The following is a 10,062-nucleotide window of genomic DNA, read 5'->3' as shown; positions in this document are numbered from 1 at the left end:
TGGATTAAATTATAAAAATAATAAATAAAGTAGTAAAAAAACGAAAAAAAGCAGTGGAGAAACAAAACACTGAAAGGAAAGGAAAATCAACGCACAAAAGTTGAGTCCTCATACAATTTAATCCATATGTAATGCGTTCGCTAAAAGTGTGTGGATAATAATGATGAAAAGAAAGACAAAAGTTTTTTTTGTAAGACACCGCAATTTTTTTTAAGAAACCACAACACGGTATGAAGCATCTGAATAACAAAAAAACCTCACTGAGATCTCATTTGTTGAATAATAAAGAAATCTTACTCAAATCTCATTTGTTGAATAATAAAGAAATCTCATAGAAATCTCATTTGTTGAAAAAAGAAACAATTAATTTATGGTAATACACTTTAGTTATCCAACAACAAAGTCAAATATGTTTTACTGCTCTTCTTAAAGTTAGAGGTGGCTCTTTTGACGACATTGTGCTAATTTGATCAACATTAAGGCGTCAAAGGTAGGAGTTTTGTGTATCAGAGTTTAGTTTTGTGAATCGCAATCTTCACGTATTGTAGATAAATTTCATAAATAAGAAATTATTATTTTTTTGGTTATTAAGATGCTTCCACAAGTTGTTACGGACCTTTTTTTTTTTAAACCTATTTTGCCAATAAAGAAATGTTACAAATTAAATATTTTCAAAAAACACGAAAAATACAAATCTGCATCCTACATCATCGAATTTTTTGAATTTTGGCACACATTTTTAGAGATATAACATAGGAAAGATTGTAAACTCTTTTTATAAAATTCTTATCCGTTTGGGGTTTACTGCAACTTAAAGTTTGTTTGATTTTGACTAAACAATTAGGAAGGGAGGGGGGGGGGGGGAAAGCTAAAAAAATTCCCGTTTATTATTACCCTTTTACGGTGCATTTATTTATGCTGCGATGCTGAAACTTGGTACCAAAGAGCTTAAAACCTGCTGAGTCTCTCGAACCAAGGTAATGTTTGTTTTAGAATTTATAAATTGTACTTAACAATGACAACGAAAAAGGTTATAAATAAAATATTGTTTCAAAAAAATCTTACTGATATAAGAAAAAAGTTTTTTTTAATTTCTTAAAAATAAGGTGTATATCAACTTTACTAATCAATTTTATTTGGGCTTTACGTTTAAATGAGTAGTTATTAAGGTTTGATATACACACAATGTTTTGTGATATTTTACAAATCAGGCAATCTACCCACTCTTTTTACAAATTTATCAAATTAGAAACCAATGGGGTAACTTTAAATCCATTTTTTGTAAAAGCAAAACCTTTTCAAAACCGCATTGTTTGGTTTTAAAATTTAATAAAATGTATGGCCACACCAAAGTCTGGGTTAAATTTCAGTCAGATTAATTTAAAAAAATGATATTTGTCAACTGTTTGTATTTGATGTAAACTTATGCAGTTTTTGATCAATTTATTAACCACCTTAAAAAATTGTCAAAAAAAGTAAAATTTTGAGCACCCGTGGCGCAGTGGTAGCGCACTTGCCACAGAAACGTAAGATCCTGGGTTCAAACCCCACATCTAGGCAAGTTTTGCGACCTCGGTTGAGAAGGAGGCGTGGATTTCCTAATAAATTCTCATTTGCAGTGCTTTGTGATAAGACCGTAAAGACTCCTTGGGACACCTAAAAAAAAATAAAAAAATTAAAAACAGTTATCTAGTTTCGCATGAATTTATTATTGCAATGATAATATAATTTTAAAGAAACTCTCATATATTTTAAAATGACTAGCGTAAAAAAAGTCTCATTTACATCAGTTTTACTTACAGACAATGCAAGTGGAGTATCTTTACATTTTTCAAAAATATCCTCATTAGAAATACTTTTTTTAAGGTCAAACGTATCTTTTATTTCCTTTTGAGTCTCGTTTTTCTTGACATCAGTATGACAAAATTTTCCGGAAATTCTCAACTCTAAATTAAAAATTTAAGACATATGAAAGGACAAAAAGTTAAAAATGTTTGATTTTTTTAGTTGTGCTAAGTTTGATTAAATATATCCTTTTTTAGTAAACCTGTCTTTATTTTTTATACCTGTCTTTGGTGGCTTTGATTGGATATTTATAAAAAATATAACTCTAATCACTCAAAACTATTTTTATTTTTTAATACTTGTACATAATTATAAAGCCACGAGTGAAGCAGTTCCTTTTTTAATACAATTTGTTCAGTCCCCACAATACGAAATACCGAATCCCCTTAGCCACCAATTCCCCTACGGCCCTACGACCCGCAATGCCCCTTTCTTTGACGCTTTTACTTGTCTTTTTTTAAAGTCCTGGAAGTTCGTTTTCTGCTTTCCTCAATTAATGACGTAATAATGAAAAAGCTTGATGTAGTAAGAAGGAATGCACTTAAGTCATTCTTAAATGTTTCCAAATACACAAAAATTTATTTTCATTTTTTTTGTTTTACATCCAAGACGTATCTATAATTGTACAGCAAAATAAGTTAAACTTATTTAATCGCATATTTAGCAATAAAACAATCTTGTATATTGTAAATGTTCAGTTCAAAAACCAAATCGCTAGTTCCCCCTTTTTATATGATGTTATTTCAAAGATATTCCTGAAGCAAATATAGTAAGAGTAAGATAAACTTATCTCCTCTCAAAAATGTAACTTTGTAATAATTTACCTTGTATTATATGCAGTGGGTAGATAAAGTCATAATAATTAAATTATTACTTTATCCACCTTTGCTTTTTATTATAAATTATTATATTATTAAATTATTATATATAAATTATTATATATTATAAACTATTACTTTATCCACCTTTGCTTTTTCTCTATTTAGTAAAGTAGAAATAGCATTTAGGAGGTTAAAAAAAATCAAGTAATAACGTGCTGCAAGTTGATGACAGAATTTCTTTACAATTTTGAGGTTTTTCTTAGTTTTTAAGAACTTCATATTAGTTATGCCAAGATATATAAAGAAATGTCTTTTGATCGTCAAGACCTTTTATTAGTACCTAACTTGTCTGTAAGCTCACTTTCCTGTTTAAAAGAGCATGTAAACATGTATAAAGTCATATTTAAAATGAAAAGCACTAATTTGTTAAAAAAACATATTGAAAAAGAGTTTTTGAACTCCGCTGAATAAATATTAGATCTTTTAAAAAGATAATTTTCTTAGCAAAAATTTTTATTAAAAACAAATTCTAGCATACAAACTATTAGAATGTAACAAAATTTGGCAACTTGATATGTTTCAAGAGAGACCATTCCCTACAAAACCTTGTTAAAAAGAAACATCAGTTAAAATAAAATATTTTGTGGCTGTAAAACTGCCATTTTCATTTATCTTCTTTTGATTAGGGATGTGCCGGGTACCCGGTTTGGATCCGGAGACCCGCCAAATCGGCTGTTTTACCGGGTACCCGGTATTCGCGATTTGTTGCAGTACCTGGCACCGGGTATCTTCTTTTTTATCTTAAACTGATTTTTCTTTTAGTTTCTACCAATAAACTTTAACCAATAAACTTCTTGATATAATTCTAAGAGCGTTATGTAGTCGATAACCACAAAGTTCTATTAACTTAAAACAATCTCTCTTAAATTGTTTTTTAATATATTTTTGCAAAAGAATTTATACGGATACAAAGACTGTAACGCTAAATAAAATAATTTGAGAATACGAATAAAATGAAAAGGGGTAAAGAATGTTTAACAGCTTCTTTTTATTCTGTTAGAACACAAGATAAATTTTCTTCTTTGGAATGCTGATAGCGCTTTTCATTTGTATCAAGCACAAATCATAAAAGTAAAGAGGTATAGGTATAGGATAAGGTAAATATTTTACATATTTTTTATATTTTAATTTCGAGCGTATTATTAAAAAAATTATTGTTTTATATAAAATAATCGAAAACGTATGATATCAAACGTACTTTCATTATCTTTATAGAAAGTTTATTTGAAAGAAAAATTGTGAATAAAAAAAGTATAGCGTGGAAGTTTTTTTGATACAAGCACGACTCCTCATATGAGCAAGTGCAAACTATGTGATAGTTTAGTTACAAGAGGAGGAAAATTTTAAAAGTCTTATGGAACTATAGCAATGGTAAAACATTTGCGTTTAAAGCACTCCTGAGAGTTTGAACTTGTGGGGAAAAAAAAGTTTCAATCATTTCCGTCTATATCTGAAACCTCAGTTGATTCTACAACCAATACAGTACAAAGTAAAATTACTCAGGCTTTAAACAACAAAAAAAACTATAGAATATTGATGACCACAGATCTAATCGAATCCATAAAGTAATAGAAAAACTTATCACATTGGATATTCAGCCATTTTCTATTGTTGAAGATACGGGATTTAACGAACTGATTAAAGATGTTACCCCAATTACAAATTACCATGTAGAACATATTTCATCCAAAACATAATTCATATTAAAGAGTATTTACAAAAAGGTTTAGAATGTTTTGAAATCCCGTTTAGCAAAATTCATCTTATTGTTACCGATAATGCAAGCAATATGAAGGCTGCAGTAAAAAACAGTGGAATGACATCAATTCCATGCTTTAACCATACTTTGCAGCTATGTATTTCTGACTCTATATTTAGCCAAAAAACGATCAAGAAAATTTTAACTTTATGCAGAGGAATAACGAGCATTTTAATCATTCACCAATAGCATATACAAAATTAAAATCAATTCAGCAGCAGTTAAGTACTGAACGTCACAAAATGAAACAAGATGTTCCAGCTCGCTGGAACAGTTTATTTAAAATGCTACAAAGAACGTTTGAACATAAAGTTCCTTTGGAGCAGAGTTATGATGAAATTAAACTTCCTACTAATTATTAATGGGGAATAGTCAAAAAACTTGTTTACATTCTTGCTCCAATTAAAAACTTAACAAAAAAATCTGGTTGGAGGAACAAAACTTGCACAATAATTATACCATCTGTTCTTTTATTAAAAGTTTTATTACAAAAAGCTTCATCAAGTGATAAATACGCTGGGATAATGACGATGATTGATGAACTAATAAAGTTACTAAAAGACTTGATAAATTTTTGCTTATCAATTTTGCTTATTATGTTTATCAACATTTTTGGATCCACGATATAAATTACTTTATCAACATGAAGATGAAAATGTTATTATAGAGTGGGTTGAAGAAGCATAGAAAGAAATGCAAGGAGCGCAAGATGTTGTTGACTCTGACTCCGACGATGTTCCAACAGTAAAAGCTCCAGCCTCTACTGGATTCATTAGCATTGATAATTGTTTTAAAAATGCAGCTTTTATGAGAACTGGAAGAAAGCAGAGTGAAAAATGTTTCGAGGCAGAAAGAGAACTAATAGATATTGAAGTTGCTGACATAATTGAGAAGCAAACAATATTAAGGTCAGCAATTACTCAAGTAATAGACAACTATTCTATATCTCTGCCTCTTTTAGAAAATACAGGTTGTCCGTTTTTGTGGTAGAGTAAGTGAGGAATGCAATTTGAAAAACTAAAAAAGATGGCACTAAAATAATTTACAGCACCTTCGTCATCAATGAAAGTAAAAGGTTATTTAGGGCTGGTGGGGACATATACGAAGCAACAAGGAGCAGACTAAAAGCCGATAACGGAAAATACCTAATGTTTGTTCATTACAATCTAAAGTTAATAAAACAATTAAAATAAGATACAGCAAATAAGTGCTGTTTAAGTTCTTTTTATTTGTTTAAATTTGTTTTATTTTAATCACACTACAGTCAAGAAAGTCTACCTTATTTTGCAAGTCTTTGTCTCTCATATTCTTTTACTTTCCCTAATAAAACCTTCAGTGGCGAAACTTCAAATGCCCCCTTCCACACAAAGTATTATTTAGGCCCGAACCACCAGGAAAGAAAAATATTTTTAAACTAAGTATAGTTATTTGAAAACTCTTTCAAAATTTTTGAAAAAATTTTGGCCCCTACAACTCAGGCACCTAACCCTGCATTGCAGGGTTTTGCTAAGTGGTAGTTCCGTCACATAACTTTTGGTTAGATAGCGTAAAGAGTGTATTTGTGTAAATAGTTCATCGCTAGAGATTTCACAAGTTTTTATTCCAACTTTAAATAAAACGGACCTAATTTTATAATAATATTAAATTAGGAACACTTTTTAGCATTGTTCGATGTTGGTTGCAAATGTTTTGTCCGATGCTGTATATATATGAATATATATATATATATATATATATATATATATATATATATATATATATATATATATATATATATATATATATATATATATATATATATATATATATACAGTATTGGACAAAATATTTGCAACCAACATCGAACAATGCTAAAAAGTGTTCCTAATTTTACATGTCTTAAAAACGATACGAACTATACTACCACAGCAAACAGTTCAGGAGTCTGGAGTCAAAGCATGCCATGATATGAGCAATAAGCTGACAGGTACAAGCACACTGCAGATTTTTGGTTGACAAGTGCCATTTTGCAGTGGACGAAAACAAGTGCAACTTTTTTGGTTGGTTTCATTTTCTTAAGTCTGGTCCGTGTCAACGTCACGGATGTTTTTTAATAACTAAAGTTTCCAGAACTTTCCAGAAGAAGCATCTGAAAGCATGCAGTAGCATCAAGAAATATTCAGAAACATTCAGAAGCATCCAGACGCATCCAGAAATATCTAGAAACATTCAGATGCATTCAGACACACCCAGAAATATCTATAAACATTCAGAAGCATCCAGACGCATCCAAAAGCTTCCAGAAGCATCGAAAAGAAGCATCTAGAATCTTCCAGAACAAGTTTACACAGGTTCGTTTTACTTTATAAGAAACACGTAAATCGACATGTAATTCAGTCAGTATACGGAAGTCAAACAGTCAGTATTATCAAGACAGTTTATCAAAGTGAGTTTTATCAAAGGGTTTTATCGAAGAACACCAATACAAAAAGTGAAATACAACAAGTGTTTCATTACATCAATACAGTCCACGTCCAACCAAGACGTCGTGCTCCACTGGGCATTATTGTATCATCACAAGGTAAATGTAACACGGTAAGCCTTGAGAGGCGTGATTATTTTTTGTTATTATTTTTATGACTTCAAGTGCAAAAATGGCTCCCGACAGTCTTGGATTGGAACTAAGAAAGAAAATTATTGGCGATTACGTAAGTGGATTGTCACAAAAAAGTATTTGTGATAAAAATCGCTTGAAAAATTGGACCGTATCAAGACTACGTTCCAAATATCGTTCTACGGGGATGTTGGCAGCAGGTAACAAAGGGAAAAGACCGCGTTCCACCACTTCTAGAAAGGATTCTATGATTGTCAGATCGGTCAAAAAGGATCCCTGGATATCATCAGTCGAGATACAAAAGCAATTAGAGCTGCCTGTATCGGACTGAACAATCAGTCGACGAGCTGTTAAAGCCGGATTGTTTTCTCGACGCCCTGCAAAGAAACCTCTGAATTCACTAAAAAACCAGTAGAAAAGACTCCTGTTTGCTACATTTCATATTGACTGGAATGTGCAGAAAGGATGATCCTGTTCAGTGATGAATCGAAATTCAACATCATTGGGAGCGATGGCATTTGCCGTGTACGTCGACCAGCCGGAAAACGCCTCGATTTACGTTACTGCCATAAGACCGTGAAGTATGGTGGAGACAATGAAATGGTCTTGGGGTGTTTTTCTGCTAACGGTCTAGGTCCAAAACATCGAAACGATGGAATAATGGACTGTTTCATGTATAAAAATATCGTGAAAGATGTTATGTTACCTCATGCTGAATGGAATATGCCAATAAAATGGGTTTTTCAGGATGACAACGATCCGAAACACTCTGAAAAAGTAGTCAAGCAGTGGTTTCAAGACAACCACCTATTGGTGATGGATTGGCTGCCTCAATCTCCGGATCTCAACCCTATTAAGAACCTATGGGAGATCGTCAACCGCAGAATTAATCGTGAAGGTGTTCTTAATAAGGATCAACTGTTTGAATAAATCCAAAAGGCCTGGGCATCGATTCCACTAAGTTTCATTATTCACCTGATCGAATCTATGCCTCGATGATGCAAGGCTGTTATCAACAACAAAGGATTCGCCATGAAATATTGATAGCAAATTACAGCTTCGTCAACATTGTGTCGAATTGCACTTATTTTGTCCAGAAGAAAATCAACTTTTTAAATACTTTTGATTAAATTAATATTTTTTGTGTGCAAATAATGATTTTGTGATGAATAAAACTTGAAGAACTATGTTTCTAAACAGTTACATAGTTATTTCTCGAAATTGAAAAAATGCAGCACTTTTATATAAAGAAACTAAATTAGCATTATTTGGTTGCACTCGTTTTATCCGATACTGAATATATAATGTAAGATTAAATAGTAACACCAGATAATTAAAGAAATTGGACCCTGAGTTTTACCCCTACGGCAACCGTTAGATGTTATTATCATTAGAGTCACGTCAACAACCATCAGATGTTACTAACTCGGAGTCATGTTTCTTTATTTACCGGGTGTTTTTACATAATTTGCTTTACTCTGTAATAAGCACTCTATACCATCATTTATCAACACATTTTTGTATTATATATATATATATATATATATATATATATATATATATATATATATATATATATATATATATATATATATATGTATATATATATATAGATATATATATATATATATATATATATGTATGTTTTTAAAAGTCATCTATTGTTATACGATATGTTTATAAATATATATTAATAATTGATTTTAATAAAAAAGACAGCGTATAACTATTTTTTAAATATATTTTAGATAAAATAATATATTAAAGATTATTCGCTGACCTATTGTGGTCAGCGTCATCAGTTAATGAAAAAACATTACAAACCTACGTAAAGCTAACCGTTTAAAAAATATGAATATCATATATAATAATCCATATAAATATTTTAATACTTTGAAAACAATATATCGTTAATATATTGTTATATCTAAAGTATATCTAAAAATCGTTATACTCGGCTTTTTTTATTAAAATCAAGCTATATATATATATATATATATATATATATATATATATATATATATATATATATATATATATATATATATGACCCCCATTAACAAAAGTAGTTGATAACCATAATAGCCAAATTGAACTGTTAAAGAAGTGTAACAAGCTAAGAGCAGTGGAAGGCTGTGAAAACGTGTACATCGATAGAGATAAAACAAAGACACAACAAGACGTAGAAAAGAGACTAAGGTTGAAAGAGATAAGCGTATCAGCAAAATAACTCATGTTGAACAAGAAAACGGAAGAGCCTCGAAATATAAAAAAGAAAGAAATGGAAAGCAATTTTAATAGGGGAAACGCAATTGTGTACTCGTGTGGGTACCGCACAAAAAAGACCGATAAAATTTATTGCAAAAGAGAAATAAAAATTGTCGCAGCCTCGTTGACACGGAAACAAGAAAAACAACTCGATGAAAACTTTTTATCAATCAACCACTTAATAAAAATAATAAACAACGCTTAACATCATCATCTTAGCCCGCTAAATTATGCCGCAATGTCTTTATCAAATATTAGCCTGATCAAAGCAACGAAAAGTGAATACCTTTACCAATTCGGTTTGCCATACGACGCCAGAAATTTGATGTCAGCTAACAGTATGGTCATATCAAACAATGCCCAACAAAACATCACCGATTTATACCGCAACTTCATCATCAAATATTAACTTGCAGCCAATTAATAAGTTGATAACGCCAATAAATAATTATAAACATATAAGATGTATATACACTAATGCAACATCAATAAACTCAACAAACTCACAACATATATCTTAGCGAACTTCCCCCACATGCTTTTAGTAAGTGAAACATTAGGGTGTCCCATTCCCGCAAAATTTTCGAATTACCACTCCAACTTTTAAATTGAGGTTTAGACTAAGATAAAAATAATATTTACCATGTATTTTGAAAAAATATAAAAAATTTAAGGTCCCCCCACTTAAAAAAAGTTAAAAAACCTTTTTTTACCGT

This window comes from Hydra vulgaris, chromosome 15, assembly GCF_038396675.1.
Source record: "Hydra vulgaris chromosome 15, alternate assembly HydraT2T_AEP".
Lineage (NCBI taxonomy): Eukaryota > Metazoa > Cnidaria > Hydrozoa > Anthoathecata > Hydridae > Hydra > Hydra vulgaris.
This window is presented reverse-complemented; position numbering follows the sequence as displayed.